Source organism: Lactuca serriola, chromosome 5 (genome assembly GCF_051521515.1).
Source record: "Lactuca serriola cultivar US96UC23 chromosome 5, Lser_US96UC23_V15, whole genome shotgun sequence".
In the NCBI taxonomy this organism is placed as follows: domain Eukaryota; kingdom Viridiplantae; phylum Streptophyta; class Magnoliopsida; order Asterales; family Asteraceae; genus Lactuca; species Lactuca serriola.
This window is the reverse complement of record NC_136412.1, coordinates 320,923,543-320,949,750: the sequence shown is the minus strand read 5'-3', so window position 1 is coordinate 320,949,750 and position 26,208 is coordinate 320,923,543. Positions and strand designations below refer to the sequence as shown.

The window sequence follows — 26,208 nt, the reverse complement described above, 5'->3', positions numbered from 1 at the left end:
GGATTTAACTGCTCCATTCAACCACGAAAGTCCAATCTAGGGGGAGCATCCTGTTCCGAATAATGAGCAACATCCATCATTCAAGAGGTAGAATGAGAACTACAACAATGATTCAGATGCTCAGTCGGAATTTGAGGACGTTAATGCATAATTGGATCCATCCTGTGATCCAAACTATCCTCCTCTGACCAAATGGACCAAGGATCATCCTAAGACACAAGTAATTGGAGAAGCATCTTCAGGAGTTCTTACGAGAGCACAAAAAAAGGCAACGCAGACTGCATTATTCTCCAAGACGGAATTTTGCATGTTCATTTCGTTTATCTCCAAGATTGAGCCCAAAAATGTTAAGATTGCTCTTGACCATTCTGATTGGGTGCAAGCAATATAGGAGGAGCTCAATTAGTTTGAATGAAACAAGATATGGAGATTAATCCCAACTCCAAAGGATGCATCTGTGGTAGGACTAAAATGGGTGTTTCAAAATAAGCTTGACAAAGAAGGTAATGTAATAAGAAACAAAGCTCACTTGGTCGTGAAAGGTTATTGTCAAGAGAAAGGAATAGACTATGAAGAAACTTTCACACCAGTAGCACGGCTGAAGTCTGTTCGCATTTTCCTGATATATGCAGCTCATAAGAACTTTGAAGTCTATCAAATGGACGTCAAGTGTGCTTTTCCGAACGGGGAACTAGAAGAAAAAATCTATTTGGAACAGCCACCTGGGTTCGTAAACGAGAAATATCCAAACCACTGCTATATTTTGGATAAGGCTGTGTATGGTTTGAAGCAAGCTCCACGAGCATAATATGAAACTCTAACTCATTTTTTTAAAATAATCAAATTTTAGACAAGGCTCGGTCGAACTAACCTTCTTTCGCAAAAAAGATGGTGGCCATCTGATCATTGTCCAAATTTATGTTGATGATATCATTTTCGGAACTACTAATCCTAGAGTAACTATTGAATTCCAAAAATTGATGGAAACTAATTTTGAGATGAGCTAAATGGGTCCTATTAACTTTTTCCTTGGATTGAATATTAGACGGAGTCAAGAGGGAATATTCATCAATCAGGATGCTTATATGAAGACACAGCTTGCCAAGTTCGAAATGTTGGGAGATTCGAAGGAAAAGATTCCAATGGCATTCAGAACAAAGCTTACACCTTCATTGGACAAACCAGTTGCTGATATGACTCGCTATCGACAAATGATAGGATCATTAATGTATCTAACAGCAAGTCATCCAGACATTATGTTTTCGGTTTGTTATTGTGCTAGGTTTCAGGAAAATCCTCGCGAACCCCACATGACTGCACTTAAGAATGTCTTCAGATACCTGAAACGAACATCCTTGCTCAAAATTTTGGTACCCTTCCAACTCAGGGTTCTTTGTGCAAGCATTCTTTGACGCTGATCTTGGCAGATGCGGTCTTGATCGAAAAAGTACAACTAGGGACGTCAATTTCTTGATTGCAAACTAGTAAGTTGGCAATCAAAGAGACAAACATGCGTATCCCTATCGACTGCTCAAGCTGGGTATATCGCAACTGCCTCTTGTACCTCGCAAGTGATTTGGATTCGAAATCAGCTTAGGAATTATGGGATTAATATGAAGAGAATCCCCTTATACTGTGATTCCGAAAGTGCAATTCGCATTTGCCACAACCCAGTGCAAAATTCCAAGACTAAACATATTGCACTAAGGTATCACTTCATAAAGGATCATGTGGAGGATGGCAAATTTGAAATTCACTTTGTAAGATCTGCTGATCAACTGGCTGATATCTTTACGAAAGCCTTACCTGAACAAACTTTCAATCGTATTCTTAAAGGCCTAGGAATGATAGAAGTAGAATTTGTTCTGAAACCATCTTCGTAATCGAAACGCATTTCTTAAGTTTCACACCGGTCCGAACCCTCGGAGGTACTCGCAACGCACTATTCACACTCCGAATGGGTCTGAGCGCTCGGAGCGATTCGCATTCCACTGTTTATCTGGAATTCAGAACATCACATATCCTTTGTATATTGTGTATTTTAATTATTTTAATTTTCTATTTTTATTTCTTTTTCAGAAAATTGTCAAAATACAAAAATATTTTAATTTTCTATTTTTTTTCTTTTTCAAGAAATTCCAAAATACAAAATTATTTTCTTTCTTGTTTATGTTTAATCTTTTCAGAAAATTAAAATCACCAAAAATATTTTGTTTATTTGTATGTTGATTTTCAAATTTATTTTTAGGTACAATTTCATCTCAATTCGAAATAATGGGGCAGGTATATAACTTCGAATCTATGTACTAGCTAAGTGTCCCTAGAAGCATGCTGCTACATGTTTTCTGAAGCCTCTGAGACTCTATGTTTGAAGCCTTAATGAATCGATAATACCAATCATTTCTTCCCAATTAGGCTAATATTCACATAAGTCATTGAGCTACCTTACTCTTCTCATATTGAGTTAAGAGTTGACTGCTTGGTCATTCTTTCATAGCAGAGGTATATTTTCTCTTTGGAACCACCTCATGTATTCTCCATTACCTTCACTTTCATATTCGTAACCCTTGAGACTCTCAGAAATTACCACTGAGGTTTATGGCTATACAACTTCTGTGTTAATGATCTTAAATGCGTTGTCACCACAAATTTAGTGAAACCCAAAATACGAAACCAGTTTTTGAATTGACAGTGAACAATTGCTATGTTCTAGATTATTCACCATGGAATTTACGATTAACAACCTTCGTCGCTTGTACCTTGGAATCTCTATATTTTTTATTTTTGCGAGATCTTAATGGAATGTTCTAGTCATAAGACATTTCCACCCAAGAGATCCTGTTTTTATTTTTCGTGAGATTTCCACACTATCCAACTACTCAAATAATTCCAAAGCATACTTGTTAAAATGGCTACACTGGTCAGACAAGTACTTTTTCCGAATGTTCGGAATCATGTTGAGTTTAGGCGTTTAGTTGAAGATGAAGCCACCCTTTGAGCCTAATAAAAAAGCATTTCATTGTTTCTCAACAAACAGATGATTGTAATTCAACGAGATACAAAACAGGCACTTCCGAGTCTCTCTTGACTCCGAAGGAAGAAATCGTTGTCTGGGATCCAACTGTTTTCATGTCGATTTATTGACATCACTAGAATCCCAGATATATTGGTTTTATTTCTTTATCTTTGGCACACTCTTGCATGAAAATCCTCATGATTTTCCGAAGTCTGGTTTGTAACTCCGAATGGTTACTTTCAAATACGAAAACAGGTTATGGCGAATGTTATTAAATTTTGAATGTTGTTGTACTCCGAATGTGTAGAACTAAAAAGGCGGTCTTTAAGGGATAAGAATCGATTTGGGCGTGTTAATTTTTCAAACCATTCATAACATCATGCTGTCAGTTCTGCCACCTAACATACATCTTGTCAAAATTCAAGAAGCCCAATCTTCCTCCAATGTGGAATGGGTTGTTCACACTTTTTTCAAAAAATTTCAGAGATGGTCACATGTTCGGACCGTGCAAGCAAACTCTTCTGCACTATTCTTTACGGTTTATATCACGGAATTAATCTGGATTATGGCTCTGTCCTTTGGGCTCAACTGGTTCAGAGAACATTTTCCACGACTCGGCACTCAAAAATATCATTTTCGCGATTCTGGTCCATCTTTCAAAAGGTCATCAATCGCCTCAACATTACAGTGATAGAGGGTTCTATAATGGCGGCCATCCCCATTTTTCACAATTCGAACTGCATCGTAACGGATCCTACAAAAGTTCGCATTTATCGGCTCGTTTCCTGAGGCAATGCTCAACTATGCTCCAATAGACAACATCATCATCAACAACTATTGGAAGCAACCTGCATTAGGTCCTCTTCTTTTAACACCTGAAATGAAACAGGCTTTGGAGGAAGCGAACAAGCCTAAGAGGGGAGGTAAGCGAAACACTAAAGTTGGTCCTTCCGAACCAGCTCAAGTTCCAAAGAAGACAATCAAAAGAGCCACTCGTAAGCCTAGGTCTCCTACTCCAGATACTGAGGAGGATTCAGAGTCTTGTATAAATTCCGAAGTTCATCGAACAGAGCAAGTCCAGCACGAAACTGGAGATACTGCTAAGACTTCACAACCTATGGTTTCGGAACCATCTGCTGCTCAACCCAATCCAGAGGTAACTTTCTCAATGCCCACCTCTGTTCCATTAACAGAAGACTTCTTTCAGGGCTTTACTCCTCCATCTTCTCCGAATCACACTCCTACTCAAACCACCACTCCAATTGCCATTGCTTCATGTCCGAACATCTCATTTGGAGTTTCGTAACCACATTTATCAGTTCCTCAACCAACTCCATTTTTCACAGATTCTTCAGCAACAACCACCTCAACCACTAGTACACCGCCAGTAACTATCAACGTATCTGATACGGGGGCAGGTGATTATGGTGTCACTATTGGTCCTACTTTCTCTCCCATCACACCTCTAAGAACTGATGATCCTAATACGGTGTTTAGTGATGATTGGGATTATTTCCAAGACTTCCACTACAGCCCATTTAACGTCCAACCGTCTAGTGATGATGAAGATGCACATATGACGAAGGGGCAATTCAAAGCCCTTAATGATAAGTTGGATACTCTCCTTGAGTCTTCCAAATCTTTGTCCAGCAGTGACTATTACCATGCGTCTTACAAAGCTTCACTTGACACTCTCACTAAGGAGCATGCTGAGAATCTTGCTACATCGACAAAGTCCATTGAGCACTCTGAAAAGATTGTTCGTGATACGACCGAAAAAGTCGATAATACTTTCTGATGTTTAACGGTTTATGGAAGACTTCCAAACTTCTTCGGAACGAAACACAGCTGTTGCGAACAAGGTAATTACAAACATTGGTACAACACTCCAAACTGAGAAAGAAGCTCTTTCTGAGGTTCGCACTGGCATCCAGGCTGATAATGCAGAGCTGCAAACGTCGATCACTTCCAAGATTGAAAAGCTTAAAGCAGATCTTGCTATTGAGAATGCTCTTATGGATAAGCTTGTCCTCAAAACGGAAAAAATGAAAGTTGTTTCAGCCCACCTCTCTTATGCCAACACGGAGATCCAAGAGCTCATATCTGAAAACATTGTGGTCAAAAGTGTTTTCACCGATGTCAATCAGTTTTTGCGAACTCTCACTGAGACTAGTGATTCTATGCTCACAGTCTTTATTAGACATCATTTGCTTGACAAACTTTGACTAGTATTCTCTATACTTGATCGGATAGAAGATGTTTCGGCATCGGTTTCTCTTCGGAAATAAGGGGGAGAAGCGAAAAAGGCATCTGGTGAAGATATCAAGAAACTGGCTGGTGGCCCTGATGAGCATGGACAAAAGCCGAAATCAAAAGATCTGAAGGGTGATGAAGCTTCGGGATCGAAAGGTAAAGACAAGTTGATTGATGATGATGATGATGATGGAGAACAGGATGAAGGAGCAAAACTTATATCCAAATCTCGTGATGTAGAGATTGATGAAAATCTGCAAATTGCCAAGGAAGTTGAAGCTCAAGAAAGGGAAGCCCGTGAAGCCCAAGTCACCCTTGAAACTTAAAAGCTTCTATTTCCTTCCTGGTCTGTGGAGCGTATTCTGAACGAAGTCGTTAATAATCAAAATGTTTACTGGATTGAGCCCGTGGTATCATTTGATTTGGAAAACTCTTTGGATTCGCAACTTGATCTACCTATCACTCCGAAGGCTTTTCAGTTTCGTAGCTTTGATATAGTTGTGAATGCTCCTTTTCCGGATCATGATGTTGATCGAGTGCTTTTCTCGTTCTATCTCAAGCACATGAAGCCTCAACACCAAACTTGAAGCTCAAAGAAGATTACTGCTATCAAAGTTTTTGGACCAATTGAAACTGAGAGTTTTATCAATGCTCATTTTAAAACTGCTCGAGGTGTTGCGAGTTCAGTGTTTGAATTTACACTCGCAGACCTGAAGTGCCTTAACCCGTTTGACTGGGTATCTCCGTTTCATCTCCTGCTAAAGGATGAACAAAAATATGAACCTATTGTGGCACATCTCAAAAGGATGTTGGACTCGTATATCCACAAAGTCAGCAAAATAGATGTAAAGATAGCGACTGCACTTCGAAAGAAACCCATTGTCAAACCCAAAGAAGCTTCGTATGATGTTTCCAAGAAGAAGCTCAGAAGGATTCAAAAAGACGATTGGAGCATGTTTTTTAAAAGAGTGCTAGAGATGGTTCAAATATTAAGAAATGCTTCGCAGATATGATCAGATAGTATATTGCAGTTCGCAGTACCCTGCTTAGTCTCATGCCAAAGCTCTTCAAGGTCCAGAAACGGCAACAGAACTGAAGAATCTGTCTTCCTTATTTGACACAAAGGGGAGATTGTTGGGTCATTTATTAGATTGTGTCAAATTTATTATGTATGTAGTTAGCCTTTTTACGGTTTAGGCCTGTCCATCCGTCTTTATGATGCTATGGTTAGGCTTTAAATATAGCATGCATGTGTTGTATTAAGGTTAATCGTTTTTGTGATTCCCTACGGTGCCTTTACAAAGAAGTTCTTCATCGAGCTTTTCTAAGGCATTGATTATTAATTATTCAACACAAGTTCGATCATTGCTTTTATTGTTTTTTATTCATATTCTTGTTTAAGAATCTATCGATATATTCGTTATTGTTCTGACATGAGCCCCGCTCGGTAAACATACAACATATAACACATGGGTCGGCATTGGTGCCATCGACTCGCTAAATACAGTGATCGGATCCTGACCTACACTGAGAGTCCTTGCCCAAGCCCAATTGTCCAAAAGCCCAATTTCCAACATAAACATTGTGTTTAACATAAAGGGGTATTTTAGGTATTTTTAGTTGTATTTAAGGATTGGTCACTATTTAATGAATACGTGACGGGTAGAACTGATATTCGGAGTCGGGACCTACTCAGTTATCGTTGAGATTCAGAGGTGAGTTTTCCTCACTGTGTTTAACGGCTCGAAGGCACCAATGTTGGTCATTGATTATTATGATAGGATGCTAGATGTTTGCGTGGCTCGATGTCGGGCGAGGCCCGTTGACTGTATTATATGTTATTGTTTGTGATTATGGCATGTGCTAGCAAGGTTATATGTTATGTGTTTATTATGTGTACCAAGCGAGGCCTGATATCAGGCAGGGCCTAATGAATGATAGATATGTAATCCGAGCGGGGCCCGAGCCGCGTGGGACTCGATGTCGGGCAAGGCTCGATGTGGGGCGGGGGTCAGTATGTGTTAATCATGTATGGTATGTGGTATTTGGGGAACTCTTGCGGTTTTCAGTTTATGTTTCAGGTACTTCATGATCGAAAGGAAAGCACTCGGGATATGATATGATGTAGTGACATACTTTGGCCTTTTGGGTTATATGACAATGTTTTGATTACTGTTTTTATATAACCAAACTTAAAATAAATTTAAAAGTAGAAATATCACCATTTACTACTCATTCAACATCTACACATTTGTCGATTATCACTTATTTTAGATAATTTTTTTATATCTTCCCTTATTTGAGAAAATTGTATTTTATTGCTTTAACACTTTCGATATGACTTTCCGAACGAATAGTTGATAATGATTTAAGTGTTAGACTAATTATAAACTCAAGTAAAACACATCATCTTTTTGTTGAATTAAAAAAAAAATTATAAATTATTTGGTATGTACCAAAAAAAAAGGTTTTTTCCTTATGTCAAGAATTGACCACAAAAATAATTATTATCCAAATCAAAAGATTTTATAGCATATTGTAAAACATTAAAAACACCTAGACCGGATGCATCTTTTATAATTTAAAATTCTTTAAAAAAAAACTCTTCAATATTTAATGGAACACTTTCCAAATCTACACATCTTATAATCAAAGTCATTTGCTCTTCGTGACCAACATCCAGAATACAATCAACAATTACAGAAAAATATTTTGCCTTTTTGAATTTTTTTAACAATTGCACTTTTTATCTTTGATGCCAACATTTCAATTAATTCATTTTATGACTAAGATAATGATTATGTATTTCTTTGTCTTTAATCATTCAAAAATGTTCTTTAATTACCAAATCAAAATTAGCAATCCATTCAAATACACTTAAAAAATTAGCATTTAGGATTTTATAAATTTTTTCATTTGTACCACGAAAAGCTACAGTTATTTTTTGCTAAACATTTGACAACAAAAATAACTTTAACTAGGATATCTTTCCAATGTTCGGTATCTTTTTTAATCATTCCTTGTAACTCTTCATCAATTGTTTCATTTTTATTTAATCTAATATGTGTTTCAGTCCATGTTCTAAATTTAATCATATAAGCAGAACTATTTTCATGTTGTTTTAATGTTTCACTAAGATGCTTTCAATTTTTAATTCATTCGGTTGCCAAATTACTTTTAGTTCGAACGATTTTAAAACAACAAATACAAAAAAAAATTATCAAGTTCTTTGGAATAAACTAACCATTTTCAATCTAAACGATCAGTATTTTTTTAGTTTACGTATAAAAAATCACAAGAAAAATGTCTATCAGGTGCATCTTTTGGAAAAATTGTTTGTATCAATTTCTCTATTTGACCTGATTTTCTTTTAGTAAATCTTTCATTTCTCAATTTAAATCATCTTACACTCTATTAGTAAGTACTTTGTGGAATATTAAAATTATTAACGGGATTGTGTCCACTAACATTTTGATTTCTAACAAAAAATTTATTCAAAGACTCTCTTAATTTATTAGCCTCTTATTCTTCTTTTATTTTTCATTTTCTATTTTGAGCACCTATGGTTGTTCGGGGAAACATATTTAAAACTCCACAAATCTTCTAAGCAAAGAAAGATAGAACTTAAACAAGAACACAAGGCAGTGGATTTTGAGCAAAGTGTCAAATTTCAATATAAAGAAACAAGAAACAAAAAAAAAGTTTAGAAGGATCAAAGGAACTTTAGTAATTTGTAGCAAAAAGCAAACCACAGTAGTTATAAATTTACCTGAAGTAAACCACAAATAATAGAGAAATATTGAAGGCAGCAGACTTCGAGCTTAAACATGGGAAATCGAAATCAAACAGTAAAAAGAAATCAGAAAAAAAAAAAAAAAAAAAAAAAAAAAAAAAAAAAAAAAAAAAAAAAAACGAAGTAGAGAACTCACCCAAATAAGAAGAAGAAAGTACAATCAAAATCAGACATTCCTTTTTTGTTATCCAACTTTCAATGTAAAATGGCTTAACGAGAAGAATATTGGCCCAAAACGGAAGTATAGGTGCCCGGTCCAAAATGAAACATGCTCGGATGTAGGAGTGAAGGCAAAGGCGTGATTCGTGAGCACCAAATATCATTAGAACTTCAATCGTCAAAACGGTAACGACAACCCTTGAAAATCGTATTGTGGAGTTCGAGGCTGTAAATCGTTGAACTATCTCATATCTCTATGGTCCGATTTTTATTCCTTATTCTAAATCTCTCTTGAACTTCTCATTCTGAGTTCAACGATTCGCAGTTACTCTGGTTGATTTGGTTCGATTTTTTTGTATGAAGCAAGAGGAAAACGAAAGAAAATGACTCAACAGTTCAACTGTTCAACATATTTAGGAGATCAAGGCTGTAAACATATATGATTAGATGATTCGTTTGAATACGGACTCAAGAGGCATATATCACATATCTGAAAGCTTGATAACGAAAAAAGGTCTGTATGATTTTGTTTGATTTTGATTTAACTGTCTTCTTCTGATTTGGGTGAGTTTCTCAACTTTTTTTCTTTTGATTTCAATTTTAGTGTCGGATTTCAATTTATGTGTTTCTGTGTATCTGATTAAGTAATTCGCTTTACAGTAAAAAAATAGTTTTTCGTCTTTATTTGAGCTTAGATTTCTCCTATGTTTAACCTCGAAATATGATGCCTTCAACTTTTCTCATTTATTTGTGGTGTACTTCAGGAAATTTTTTGACAATTGTAGCTTGCTTTTGCTACAAATTACTAAAGTTTCTTTTATCTTTTTTAAACATTTTATGTTTTTATTTCTTGTTTTTGTGATGTGGATTAGGAGGCTACTTTGTATTGAAATTTGAAAACTTAGGTTTGCTCAAAATCGGTTGCCTTGTGTTCTTGTTCAGGTTGTATCTTTTTTGCTTAGCATTTATAACTAGATTTGTTGAGTTTTAAATATGTTTCCCCAAAAAATTGAGGTGCACAATATAGAAACCAAAAAAACCGAACAAGAGGCTAATTAATTAAAAAAAATCTTTGAATAATTTTTTTCTTAGAAATCAAAACGTTAGTTATAATAATCCGATTAACATTTTTAATATTCCACCAAGTACTTCCAGTAATTTGGTTGATATCTCTAATGATTTTAAAAGTATTGACTTTGTTAAGAAAGCTAAACCAAGTAATTTTAATATTTTTATCCTAATGTATTGGAAGATTTAAATTCATAAATAAAAGATTTACTAACAGAAATTTGGTAATAATAGAGAAATGGATACAAACATAATTTTTCTAAAAGTTGCACTTGATAAACATTTTTTTTTATTTTTTATGCGTAAATTAGAAAATTGTTTTATGTGTAAATTAGAAAATTGTGATTACTTAGATAAACAATGGTTAGTGTATTCAAAAAAACTTGATAAAATTTTTTGTTTTTGTTGTAAGCTATTTAAAACCGTTCGAACAAAAAGTAATTTGGCAACCGAATGAATTAGATTGAAAGAATTTTAATGAAACATTAAAATAACATGAAAATAATTATGATCATATGATTAATTTTAGGACTTGGATTGAAATGCATATTAGATTAAATAAAAATGAAACAATTGATAAGGAGCTATAAGAAATAGGGCATGTTTAGCATGAAGCTTTTTGAAGCGTTAGAGAGCTTTTAGCTTTTAGCTTGTGATAAAACGCTCTAGTTTAAACAAAAAGCTTCGTTTAGCAGTATGAGCGTTTAGCTTTTAGTTTTAACAAAATGTTTTTGAGCTTTTGAAATCAATTTTCATAATTACCCTTAAAAATATATTTATATATTTAATTATTTTCAATCAATTGACATTTTATGTAATTTTATAAAGCTTCCAGCTACTTTTGCAAAACATTCATATAACAAATAAAAGCTACAGCTTCCCGCTACCCACTTCTAACTAACATCTACTTTTTCCAAACACGCCCATGATTAAAAAAGATACTGAACTTTGTAAAGAAGTTATAGTTAGAATTAATTTTGTTGTAGATGTTTAGCAAAAACTAACTTAGTTTTTCATAGTACAAATGACAAATTTTGTAAAAACAAAAAAAGATTTTTTTTTAAATGAGCTTGAATCTATTGTTGATTTTTGATTTGGTAATGAAATAACATTTTCAAATAATTAAATACAAAGAAACACATAATCATTGTCCTGGTCAAAAAATTCAAAATAACTTAATTGAAATATTGGAATCCGAGTTAAAAGGAGCATTTATAAATAAAAATCAAAAAGAGAAAATATTTTTCTGTAATTCTTGATTGTACTCGGAATAAGATGTGTTATAGATTTAGAAAGTGTTCCATTAGAAGTCGAACAGTTTTTCTTACAGTTTTTTAAATGTAGAAAATACATCCGACCTAGGTCTTTTTATTGTTTTAAAAGAATCTAAAATCTTTTGATTTGAATTTTAGTTATGATCGTTGTTACAGGTATGATATTGGGCAAATTTGAAAGGAAAACACAAAGATGTTTAAAAACAGTTGTCTAAATAGCAGAGTGTTTTATATGTCATGTGGATGTCATAGTTTAAATTTGGTTTTTTATGATATGACAAATTATTGCTAAAGGCAAAAACCTTTTTTAGTACATGCCAAATAACTTATAATTTTTTTTTCAATTCATCAAGATGATGAAGTGTTTTAGTTGAGTTTTGAAAAAATTATCTAAAATAAGAGATAATGGACAAATGTGTAGAGATGTTAAATGGTGAATTTTCTAGTTGTGGATTTACTTTAAGTTTAGTTATATGGTATTAAATTTTTTACATGATAATAATGGACAAGTGTGTAGAGATATTGAATCAGTAGTAAATAGTGAATTTTCTAGTTTTGAATATATTTTAAATTTAGTTATATGGTTTTTAATTTTGTACAAATATATTTTGTAAGTAAAAAACTTACAATTCAAAAAAATGTTTCTTTATTTTGAAGGATATATATAAAAAAAAGGGTTTGACTTTTTTATTAGTGAAGCTATAGAAATAGCAAAGTGTTAAAGTTAAACCCTAGTTTCTTCAAAACATATTTATAATAGAAAAAAACAATATGATAAAATTCTAAACACCAAAAGAGATCACCAAGTGTCCAAAGAAGCATTTAAAAATGATTATTTTATTATTTTTGTAGATATAACTTTTGTTCAAATGAAAAATAAATTTAAGCAAATGTAATAGTTTGAATCTATATTTGGTTTTTCATTTGAGATCCAATTTAGATCGTTAGTTGATGATGAACTAAAAAATAATGTTTAAATCTTGAATCGAACTTGACAAATGATTGAGTTGAGGTTATTTATTGAGATACACAAAGGTGAAAGTCTTTGGACATCTATTTAACTATCGTAGTACGCAAGAAAAATGGACATGTTCCCTAATGTGTTGGTTGCATAAAGAATATTGTTAACGGTGTCGGTTACGGTTGTTTTTGCAGAAAGAAGTTTTTCAAAATTGAAGCTACCAAAATTGTATCTCTGAAGTTTTAACTCCAGAAGGATTAAATACATTAGCAATTTTAATTTTTGAAAGTGATTTTGTACAAATTATCAATTGTTGTAAAATAATTGATGTTTTTGCTTCTAAAGTAAGTGACTTTATATGATAAATACTGAAAGTTCTAACTTTCTAACACACACACACAAAAAAAAAAAAAAAAACCTTAAATTATTTGATTTTCAAGATGAAAACTACTTATAAGGAAAATTTTACAAGTAAAATGTTATAACAAGATAAAACTTGAAAGTTATAATGTTATTTGCAAAAGGAAATGTGCTTAGAATAAGAAATTTGAATGTAAAATGACTTGTTACTAAAAAATATGATAGATTTTTCAAATAAAATGGTTTGAAAAAAAAATGGGGATTTTTAAAAAATCTTCAAGACAATGAATAAATTTGATGGATTTTTTAAAAGAAAATGCCTTGATGAGAAAAAATTTGATAGCTATTTAAAATTAAATGGCTTTATAAAAAAAAATTATAAATTTTACAAAGAAAGTAATAGTTAAAATAAAATTTAAAAGTTATAATGCTGAGCAAAAAGAAAAATGAAGAGTGCAATGCATCAAATGAGCTGACTTTTAAAAGTTAAATATGCTTATAATAACAAAATTGAAAGTACGATGATGTAATGGATAAGCTGTAACAGAAAGAAACAACAAGCTATAATGATTTGAAAAGAAAGAATTTGCTACATTTTTCAAAGTAAATGTCTTGATAGGAAATTTTTGTTTGATTTTTCAATGTAATATGATTTGTTAAGATAAAATTTCAAAGTATTATGATTTGATAACACTTAAAATAAAAATATTATGTGAAACTAGAAAGAAGTTCAAGCAAATCTCTTACCTCACTCTTTTGTTTACACCAGCCAATATTGGTTTAAGCATTTCAGCTGAGTTTCTTCAAAAACTAATACCATTATATTTTCCATGGATGAATATATAGAATCCTCAAATGAAAGAAACAATCAACTGAAAACCATCTTATGAAAATGCATGTATCAAACAAAATTGAAAGTATAATGGCGTACTAGGTAGTTTTTTAAAGTTAAATGCCTTGATAAGAAAAAAAAATGATAGAATTATCATAGTAAAATGACTTTGATAAAACTTCCAAGTAAAGAGCCTTAATAAGAAAAAAAAAATTGACGGATTTTTCAATTTAAAATACTTTGATTAGAAAAAACTTGAAAGTTATAATTTTGTAACATAAACAAAAGTGAATAGTGTAATAGTATTTTTATTGATTTTTCAAAGAGAAAAGATACATAAAGTTGCAAGATTTTTTTATAAAATATTGATAGATTTTCAAAGTACGAAAGTTGAGAGTATTATTCATTACTTGGCAGATTTTTCGAAGTAAGACACCTTTATATTAAATACGAAAATTGTAAGTTTTAAGGCTGAAACAAAAAGAAAATGAAAAAAACAATGCTTTAAGTGGGTTGGTTTTTAAAGGGGAAATATGTTTATAAAAAGAACCTGAAAGTGAAGAAACAAAATTGGTAGATTTTTTTCAAAGTAAAAAAGCCTTGATACTAAAAAAATGAAAGGTTTTTCAACATAAAATGACATGATAAGATAAAATTTGAAAGTTTTGAAGTTGTAATAGAACAAAATATGAAAAAAGCAATGCTATAATTGGGTTATTTTTTTAAAAAGAGATATTTTGAAAGTTACAAAAACGGAAAGTACAATGCTATAATTAGTGGATTTTTCAAAAGTAAATATCTTGACCATAGAAAAAAAAGACAGATTTTTCAATAAGATCGATTATTTAAAATAATTTGCCTTCGATAAAAATAACAAAATGATGAATATTTCAAAGTAAAATGACATGATAAGATAAAATCTAAAAGTATTAATGCTCTATAAGAACGAAAAAAAAAAAAGAAATTCAATAAAAGTACAATTTGATAGGTGATGTTAGGTAAGTAAGGGTGGGGTAGGGTAGGGGTGGGGGTGGGACGTTGATAAGGGTTGGGTGTGTGTGTGTGTGTTTAAATATTTTAGAAATTTTGAGGAAATAAAAAAGTGGGGAAAACATTGATAGATTTATTAAAAGTAAATGCCCTGATGATAAAAATTATGATAGATTTATTAAAGTTGAGTGTTTTGGTATTAAAAAGAATACAGGAAAGTGCAAGCTTCAAATGTGTTGATTTCTCAAATCAGAAATGTGTTTATAAGAAAAATGAAAGTGCAATGCTATAAATGGTAGATTTTTCAAAGTAAATCCTTCAATACAAAGTTTTGTGATGGATTTTTTTTAAATAAAATATGCATTGATAAGAAATATTTTGATCGGTTTTTAAAGTAAGTAAACAGAAAATACTTGATCGATACAATCATACAACACTCTAAATGGAAGATTTTTCGAAAAAACATGATTAATTTTTCAAAGTAAAAAAACTAAAAGAATAATGCTATAATTGGTAGATTTTCAAAGATAAATGTTTTGATAAAAAAACTTATGATAGATTTTTTAAAATAGACCGCCTTGATTTTAAAAAAGAAAACTAAAAATGCAAAGCTATAAATGTGTTCATTAATCAAACAGAAATTTGCTTATAAGGAAAAATAAAGTAGATTGTTATAAATGGTATATTTTGAAAAGCAAAATGCTATTTTAAAAAATAATCTGATAGATATTCCAAAATAAGTCCTTCAATACCAAATTTTCTGATGGATACAACTCTATAAATGGTAGATTTTTTTAAAAAAAAATGATTAGTTTTTCCAAGGAAAATGACTTTGATAAGATAAAACTAAAAAGTTTTAATATTGTAACAGAACGAAAACTGGAAAAATAATTTAAAAAATGATTTATTTTTAAAGGGAAATGTACTAATGAAAAAAAACTGAAAGTACAATGCTATATATGGTAGCTTTTCAAAAGTAAATCTCTTAATAATAAAAAAAATGATAGATTTCTTAAGCTAATATGCTTGATATATTTTTCAAAGTAAAATGTGCTTACAATAAAAAAGGAAGTACAATGATATAATCGGTAGATTTTTAAAACTAAAAAGACTTGATAAGAAAATTTTTGATAGATTGTTCAAAGTAAGTCTCTGGATTTGAATTTTTTTCAATGGATATGAGGATATCACAAAATAAAATGCATTGATAAGATCAATTTTGATAGATTTTGAAGTAAAATGTTAGAAAAAACTTGTAGGGTACAATGCTATAACTGGTAGCTTTTTTAAAAAAATTGATAGATTTTTCATAGTAAGAAATGTAAAATTGCAATTCTTTAATTCAAAGATTTTTCGAAGTAAGTTGCTGTTTTAATAATATTTGTGAGTTTTAATGGTGTAATAGATTGAAAACAGATAAAATAAAACTGAACTACATTGCTATAATAGGTTTGTTTTTCAAAGTGAAATCCTATGATGATAAAAAAAATGATAGATTTTTCAAAGTAAAATGGCACGATAAGATAATATTTGAAAAAAATACCCTAACATGAAAGATTTTGACATGATTTTCAAAGTAGAATGCCTTTACATGTAAAATGTTCTCACTAAAAAAAATTGCAATAAAAAAAGATGATAAATTTTTTCAATGTAAAATAGCCTTGGAAAAAATTTGATGACTTTTTCAAAGTTAAATCCCTTGTTAAGAAAAATTTTATAGTTACAATGCTATGAAATAAAACAGAAAAAAGCAATGCTATAAGTAAATGGTAAGAAAACTTTTGATAGTTTTTCAAAGTAAAACGCCAGAAAAAGCTTGAAAAGTATAAAACTAAAGATGGTAGATTTTTCTAAAAAATTGCCTAGATCTAAAAGTTTTATGTTTGTTGCAAAAAAAAACATTATATAAATGTGTTGATTTGATAGGGATTTGATAAGATAGAACTTGAAAGATTTAATGTTGTAACATAAATAAATAAATAAATAAAAACCTGAAAAAAGCAATGCTACAAATGGGTTTAAAGGGAAATGTGCTTAGATACGAGAAAAAAATATATTAAAAAGTTACAATGTTATAAAAGAAAGAAAACTTAAAAGTGTAAGGCTATTAAAAGAAAACTAAATACACAATGCATAAATTCGTAGATTCTTCAAAGTAAAATGCTTTTAAAAATGTTCATAGATTTTTCAAAAAATGCTTTGTTGAGAAAAGAAAATGGATAAATTTTTTAAAGTAAATGAACTTGATAAGAAAAACTTTTAAAAATATATTTTTAAAACATAAGGAAAACTGAAATTTGTAACACCATAATTGGTAAATTTTTCATAAAATCTTGCCTTCATGTGAACACAATTTGAAAGTTACAATGTTATTATAACTGGTAGCTTTTTCCAAGCAAAACGCTTTGAAAAAAAAATATAGATTTTTTCACTAACAAAATCCTTAGATACAAAAATTTTTGTTGGATTTTCAATATAAATTCCTTAATGAGAAATAAGATGATAGATGAAAAGTGCTTTTAAGAAGTCACATGAAAGTGCAATGCTATAAATGGTATAGTTTTCAAATTATTGAACAAAAAATAGGAAAATTTTACAAGTAAAATGTTATAACAAGATAAAACCTTAAAAGTTATAATGTTGGTTTATGTGCTTGTATTAATAAAAAAGATAATAGATTTTAAAACAAAAATCTTTGAAAAGAAAAAAATGGAGAATTTTGTAAAGTAAAAATAAAAGTTTTTTAAATAAAAATCTCTAGGTTCAAAAAAAATTGATGGATATTTTTATAGAAAATTTCAAAGTAATATAATTTGTTAAGATAAAATTTCAAAGTAATATGATTTGATAACACTTATAATAAAATAATCATGTGAAACTAGAAAGAAATTCAAGCAAAAATCTTACCTCACTTTTTTGTTTACACTAGCCAATATTGTTTTAAGCATTTCAGTTGATGTTTCTTCACTTTCTTCAAAAACTAATACCATTATATTTTCCATGGATGAATATAAATGTCACTCTCTTCAAAAATACACCACATCTTTTGTAATAAGATCTATTATAAATCCTCTGAATGAAAGAAACAATCAACTGAAAACCATCTTGTGAAAATGTGTAGATCAAAAAAAAAATTGATAGATTTTTCAATTTAAAATACTTTGATTAGAAAAAACTTAAAAGTTACAATTTTGTAACATAAACAAAAGTGAATAGTGTAATAGTATTTTGTTGATTTTTCAAAGAGAAATGTGCATATAACAAGAAATTTGAAACTAGTACTAAAACAATTTTCTGAAGTAAAAATCCTTGTAAAGAAAAAAGATATATAAAGTTACAATGTTTAAAACAAAAAGAAAACTAAAAAATGCAATGTCATGATTCGGTTTACTTTTCAAATGGATATATGCATATAAAAAAATTTAAAATTGGTGGATCTTTCAAAGTAAAAAAGCTTTGATAAAAAAATTAAGTTTTGATGCTGTAACAGAATAAGAACTAAAAAATGCAAAGATTATAAAAAGGTTGATTTTTCAAAGTAAAATGTTTTGATGCGAAAAAAAAATAAAAAAATTGGAAGTCACTATGATGTAATACAGAAACGAAAGCATTTTGCTAATTATTGCATTTAGTCAACTTTTTTATTAAAGTTCTTTTGGTTTGAAATGCTAATCAAGGTAAAAGAAAAGCCATTTAAAGAAGAAAGCAATAAATAAAGATTTATCATCCAGATAAGAAAAATGAAATATGGGTTGTACAAATACTGAAACTACATTGCTAAAAATGGGTTAAATTTTCCAAAGTAAAATGCATTGATGAGAAAAATTTTAACTAATTTTTCATTGAAAAGTAAAATGTCTTTAAAATAAATAATCTGATAGATTTTCAAAGTAAAATCCCTCAATACAAAAAAGGCATTGCTATTAATTGGTAGATTTTTCAAAAAAAAAACATAAAATCGATTTTTCAAAGTATGAAACCTGAATGTACAATGTTATTAATGGTAGACTCTTTAAAGTAAAATGTCTTGACCAATAAAAATTTGATTGTTTTAATGCTGTAACTGAAAAAAGCAACAATATAAATGAGTTGATTTTTCAAGGGGTAATGTGCTAAAATAACACTAAAAGTACAATGCTATACATGGGAGATTTTTAAAAACTAAAATGCCTTTACTAGAAACAAATTGATATATTTTTCAAAAAAAAAATGCATGGATATGAAAAAAAAAATTATGGATTTTTTCCAAAAAAAAAACAATGTTAAGAAATGCAAAGATTTTTCATAAAATTTGATAGAGTTTCGAAGTACGAAACTTGAGAGTATTATTCTATAGTTGGCAGATTTCTAAAAGTAAGACGCCTTTATAAGAAAAAGTTTTAAAGCTTCAACAGAAAGAAAATGAAAAAACAATGCTTTAGATCAATTGATAGATTTATCAAAAGTAAATGCCCTGATAATAAAAATTATGATAGATTTATTAAAGTTGAATGCTTTGATATTAAAAAGAATACAGGAAAGTGCAAGCTATAAATGTGTTGATTTCTCAAAACAGAAATGTGTTTATAAGAAATATGAAAGAACAATGCTATCAATGGTAGATTTTTAAAAAGTAAAATGCCTTTGTAAAAATAATCTGATAGATTTTTCAAAGTAAATCCTTCAATACGAAGTTTTTTGATGGATTTTTCAAAATAAAATGCATTGATTTTTCAAAGTAAGTTGTTGTTTTAATAAAATTTGAAAGTTTGAATGGTGTAATAGAATGAAAACAGAAAAAATAAAAATGAAACTACATTGCTATAATAGGTCGGTTTTTCAAAGTAAAATCCCATGATAATAAAAAAAATGATAGATTTTTCAAAGTAAAATGGCACGATAAGAGAAAATTTGAAAGTTTTAATGTTGTAACAAAAAAAAAAACAACAACAAATACAAGCTAGATAAGCATGTTGTTGGTGTCATTATCAAAAAGTTTTCATATAATATATTTTGATATTTTTAAGATATATCTAAAATATTTTTAATCATACAAACTACATAATATTAGATTGAATTGAAATTCATCATATAAATGGTTTTATATTATATTTTGATTATAATGTTCAGTTGTAATTTGATTTTTTTTTCAGAAAAAAATGAAAGATTATGGTGAGAATAAAATCTTGAAATCCTTCTTTGTGAATTGTTGAGCAAATAAAGGACGTATAAGTATATAGATGGAAATTGGGGATGTAAAATAAGAAAGGAATAAACCATATTTAAAACATTTAATACATTACATATTTAAATAAAATTTTATATGGATTTTTAATTTTAAAATTTGAAAAAACCTAGAATTTGACATTTGGATTTTATTAATCCAAAAAAAACTACAAAATTACAAGTGTCAAAAGTTATGAAAGAATGACATGTGGCATATTGATTTTCATTTATTAGTATAGATGGTTCGTCATTCAGATATTTAAAATGACAATTATATAATTTTGTTTTCATGATAATAAAATCATCAATCAAAATGTGTTCATAAACCATTAAGGAAAGTTAGATGAATCAGCTTAATACATCATAGTAAAATAAAACGGAAATCGTGGTGTGTGCGATACGATCATCCCGAGCTCTTCCATTTCGATCAGGAAGTACTTGAAATATAAACTAAAAATCATAAGCACGGAACTTAATGAGTTCCCCAAAATACCGCATACCATACATATATGTCAGCTCAAGGCTCTGTCAAGTCTATTTCACCCCTGAGTCTATTTCAACTCATGCGTCGGCCTAAGGCCGTACCGGGTCTATTTCAACCCCGAGTCTATTTCACCCCAGAGTCTATTTCAACTCATATGTCACCACAAGGTTGTACCGGGTCTATTTCACCTCACATACATATAACAAACAAGCACACAGGCATATAACACATACAACAGGAGTCACAAAGACTACAAGCACGTAACATATCCTAGCGTCCTATAGTATAGTGAACAAACTCACATCAGTCTGCCGCCAGCCAAACAAATGATTGGGTTGTTGAATTGGAAAATCTTCGCACTAATCAATCAAATAAAACCCCAATCAATAATTGGGCCATAAATCATAACTGGGAATCTAGTTCATTTGTCCAACACCTATGGTAAAAGACCATTTTACCCTTTCCTCACTTGGCCCAATAATCGAGGCCCAACCCAAAGGCACCAAAAGCCCAATATGGCCCAAATCCCTAAATGATACCCAAAGCCATTATGGGCCCAAATCCAAGAAGGCCCAAAGACTAACAATGGCCCAAATTTAGAAGGACTAGTAGCCCAACAAGGCCTAAAACCCTAATGGTCCAAATATGGCCCAAATCACAAAAGTCAACAGCTGCTGAGTAAGTCGAGCGTACTCAGACTTACGCCTTGTGTACACCACCTTTGGCCAGTACGCGCTGCGTACGCCCAGCGTACTCCACAGCAAGCCCAATTTTCCATTAAGTGCTTAATTGGTTAAGCCACTAAGTCCACTTCTCAGATCTGATCCTAAATGATGCCTTAACACGTAAAGTTGGCAACTTTAGTCCTTTGCATGTCTTAATGGGACCCAATACTTGATTTTGACCAATAGCCATAATAAAAACCCTAACTCATGCATGGTCCAATATAACACATCAAGATTGCATTTTTTTTAAGCATAAGGAGCCTAAAAAATGCTAAGATATACCATCCCTAGCTTATGGAGTAGCTCATACTCTCAAGCATGAGTTAAAGGACCATAAAATGCATAAAAAAAAGCCCTAACCAGATCTAACATAATGAACCATCAGGCTAATAGCTTTATACTTCCAAAAGCTTTCCAAGTTGGTGATAATTCTAGATCCACAAGCTCTAACCACACCAATGCAACTTCCAAGAGCTCTTATTCTTTCAAGATCACCAAAAATGCTCTCAAAGATCACTTCCAAGCTCAAAACACTCAAAAGGCAACTAGGGTTTCGTTCTTAGGGTTTGGAAAGGTGGAGGCTAGTCATAAGAAGGTCCAATAGCAACTTAAGGTGTTTAAATAGGGAACAAACCCTAAAAATTAGGGTTTGTCCTTGATGGTTGTACGCCTTCTATACTCCACGTACGCCCAGTGTACGTGGGTTACCTCCGTGACAAAGTTATTGAGCCAGTATCCCCATCGTACTCCTAGCGTACACCCAACATACTCAGATAAGGACCAAAATGCAAGAGTTTTAAGGTTAAGGACAAAAAGGAAAAATACATGTAATTAAAATGTTACAATTCCCCCCACTTGAATCAGACTTCTTCCTCAAAGCTCGTCGCTGCGAACAACTCCAGATAATGCTCCCTCATCTCGACCTTGGGCTCTCACGTCCATAAGGAACCCTTGCGGTGCTGCCACTGCACTTTTACTAGATCCACCGACTTGTTCCGCAGAGCCTTCATATTCATGTCAAAGATGACAATCGGTCTCTCAATATAATTCAGACGATCATCCACCTGAATATCCTCTAATGGAACCACCGCGGAATCATCAACCAAACATTTTCGCAGCCGAGAGACGTGAAAAAGTGTAATGGATCTGACTAAGCTCCTCTAGTAGATCCAAGCGATAAGCAACCCTGCCCACCTGGGTCAAAACCTTACAAGGACCGATATACATGGGAACCAAGTTGCCCCACTTCCTGAATCGGATGACACAATTCCAAGGTGACACCTTCAGGAGAACCATATCTCCAACATGAAACTCTAGATCAAATTAGTGTTTGTCGGCATAGCTCTTCTTCCGACTCTGTGATGTATGAAGTCTACCCCGAACCTGCTGAATCAACTCAGTAGTCTTGAGTACCACCTCAGTACTCCCCATGACTCGCTGACCGAACCCTCCCCAACATATCGGGTTCCTGCACTTCCTCCCGTAGAGCATCTCAAAAGGAGGTCGATCAATGCCTGCGTGATAACTGTTGTTATATGAAAGCTCCACTAAATGAAGATACGTATCCCAACTCCCACCAAAATCTAATAGACATGCCCGAAACATATCCTCAAAGGCCTGAATAGTCCGCTCACTGTCACACCCCAAAACCGATAACGGCGGAATACGTTTCGGGGTGGAGGACGTCATGTACAGTATCATCACAATTGCATAATAGTAAAAACAAGAAACATACAACCATTGCATTACATAGTGAGTTTAAGTACAAGTGTGTTTTGTAATGTTTAACAAACACCAAAAGTAATACAAAAATAAGAGATGGATCTTGTATGCTCCACCTTCTCCAAAATGTTGCACTTGTACCTGTCTATCTTTGACCTGAGGATACAAGTTATTTTGAAAACGAATATCAGCATAAAGCTGGTGAGTTCATAAGAGTTTAGTGTGAGTTTTGTATAAAAAAAAACATTAGAACCAATAGTATGAAAAGCTGCAATTTACAGTCATAAGTAGTAGAAAAACCCAGAAAATCCTATATTTTCCAGAAATACATGGTAAGTGAAAACCTTTAAGAAACATGTAATTTTCATCTTTGAAAACCATTTATTGTATAAGTATAATAGTGAATTTCCAATAAGTAATGCAATGTGGTAGGTTATGCCTGGAGTCAGTAATAGTGGTTCAAACTTCCTTTAGTGTTAGATACTTGATTACTTCGGGATATTAACTTAACCTTTAGTTTAGTATTTTAGTGCGGTTATAGTGTATTTCTTGTATGTTACCAATAGTGTGAGTAATAGAGGACCCCATGACCTTCCCGGTCATGCACAGTGTAGAGAAGTAGTGGCATCCTTGGACCTGTACGGCTCAGACTGAAGTTAACAGTCGGGATGCAATAGCGTCTGCCCCGTATAGATCTATACATATAGCGTCGTCTTCCTGTCGGAAAACTCTGGGCGTAGTGCGTAGCGAATAGAGTATCTCGTAGTGAGTTAGTGTGTTATCTCCTGATTAGTGCTTTCTCTTGTATTATAGTGTAGTAGTCTTTTGTATAACTCATAATGTGTTCTCTTAATAGTGTATAACATCGTATTAGGGTGTATTATAGAGTGTAGAGTAGTAGCTATAGTGAGTAATAGAGGCCTTAACTATACCTATTATAGTTAACTTAGTGTGTATGGTTCTTGGCAGTTTAGTGGTTTAAACATTGAATGACTTGAAAATACTCGTATCCAACACTAATATATATGATATATAACTAAGAAATCAATGACAGTCGGACGGATAACAACTACCCTAAGCCCACAATCAAACAAGAACAGGAAATAAGGCGAACTATCGGTCCTAAGTCTTTCAAGTCTTACTTATATAAATATATTAGTGTGGTTACATTTTATAAGGAATTTATTTAATAAAAATCTTGTCAAAAAGGAATATTTAGAAAATAGTTTATTTATCCAAAACAGTTTTGAAAACGAAAATCCTTTTATAAAACATAGTGGTAAATCACATGTGATTTGAACTACGGATAGTGAATCACATGTGATTAATTTCCATAAACATGTATAATTGACTTGTATCCCCCCCCCCCCCTAAAACATGTAAAAACGATTGAAAAGTTCATTAAAGGGGTATGAACTCACCTGAAATTGCGTAAATCGGGTGAATCGGGTAAATCGGGTGAAAGTGTCGGTTGAGCGTTTTGTACCAAATAACGACTTGTGCACCTTTTAGGACCCTAATGTCATATGAAATATGTATTTTACAAGAAATTAATCATTTTATGCTTTTCATTAAAGTATTTAGGCATTCTAGCATCGATTCGGGGTTTTAGGGCTTAAAAGGGGTTCCCGGGAGTGGTACAAGGCCAAGAGGGGTTTACGGGGGAGTCCAAGAGTTCACTCCCTTGGAGTTTACGGCCCAAAGGCCACTCCTTGGGAGTTTACGGCCGTAAGCCCCTAGGCTTGGCCGTAAACTCTTGTACTCCTCCAAAAGTGCATGTTAAGGCCTTAATTCAATTCCCTAATTTTCTAGTAAATGCCTAGGACCAATTTGGAGGGTTAAAACCTTCATTTGATGATGTTTTGGGGAGTTTACGGTCCTAGCTTGTGCTTGGGCCGTAAACTCCATTTTGTCCCTCAAAATGAGTTGTTAAATGGTCCAAATCACTCCCTTAAATCTTAGTTAAATTCTAGAAGGCCTTAGGTGGGTTTTTGGGGCCTTTTGGCATGGAACTTGGGTAGTTTACGGCCCAAGCATAGTCTTGGCCGTAAACTCCTCTTTTGACTCCAAAATGTGTTGCTTAATGGCCTTAAGCATTTCCTAGGGTCATAACTAAATTCCTACATGCCTTAAATGAGTTTTTGGGACTTTTACCAAGGGTTTTTGGGTGTTTACGGCCTAAGCATAAGCTTGGGCCGTAAACTCCTTTTTAGGCTCTAAAAACTTGTGTTTTCATGTCCAAACTCATCTAGGCTATTTCCTTAATTAATATCCAAGCTTAAAGGAAGGGAAAATGGGACATTTGGCCAAGTTTTGGGTGTTTACGGCCTAAGGGGCTTCCTAGGCCGTAAACTCCCTTTAATCCACTAAATCTTATGGTTTTTGACCTTTAAATGCAATGGAATATGTTTAGAATAAGATAGGGAAGAAACCCTTACGTTTGGAAGTCAGAATTCGCGGTTTTGGAGTCGAGTTCGGGTCTAGAGAGAAAAAGTAGTGAGAGAGTGTGAATGAGTGGTAAAAGGGTTTAAAGTGGTGTTCATTTGCTTCATATATGTCTCGGGTATTGTACCCGGTACACGGCTACCCGATGCTAAAGTTTAACGGGGTTAAAACTTTTTACCCGGGTGAAGTGGTTGAAAAGTAATATAACTCTATTTAGTTAAACGGGGTTAACACTTACAAGTTATAATTACTTATGATAATATCAAGAAATATAAATGAATAGACATTTATTTATTGATGACTCCAAATATTACGGAAAATAATATATAATGACGAATTTCATTAGTGAAGACGGGATTATGTAACGGCAATAAGTTTGAGTTGTCACACTCACTCTGTCCGTCAGTTTGCGAGTGGAAAGCCGTGTTGAAATGCAGACGAGTACCTAGCTCCTCGTGAAAGCTCTTCCAAAACCTGGAAGTAAACGGGACATCCCTATCTGAAACCACTGAAACCGGCACCTCGTACCGTGCCACAACCTCCATGATGTAAATGTCAGTCAACCTCTCCGTAGAGATACTCTCTTGAATCGGAATGAAATGTGCACTCTTGGTCAATCGATCCATGATGACCCATATCGAATCCACTCTGCGTGTTGTCCTTGGCAACTTCGTGATGAAATCAATAGTAATCTCTTCCTATTTCCAATCGGGAATGTCTAGCGGATACAACTTGTCGTGAGGTCGCTGATGTTCGGCCTTGACTTTCCAGCAAGTCAAACACATATCCACATACCAGGCCACATCTCGCTTCATGCATGGTCACCAATAGTCGAGCCGGAATCCCTATACATCTTTGTTGCTCCTGGATGAATAAAGAACCTCGACTTGTACGCCTCTTCTATCAAAACCTGGTGCGCGC

General features: G+C 32.4%; 1 long non-coding RNA gene across 1 annotated transcript; it reads left to right on the top strand.

Annotated features, from left to right (window-relative positions):
* The first annotated feature begins 9,171 nt into the window (after positions 1–9,171).
* On the top strand, positions 9,172–9,905 carry LOC145055067 (uncharacterized). The gene is made up of 2 exons (XR_013685072.1): positions 9,172–9,480; positions 9,585–9,905. It is a non-coding gene; the product is annotated as an uncharacterized LOC145055067 (long non-coding RNA).
* The last annotated feature ends 16,303 nt before the right edge of the window (positions 9,906–26,208 follow it).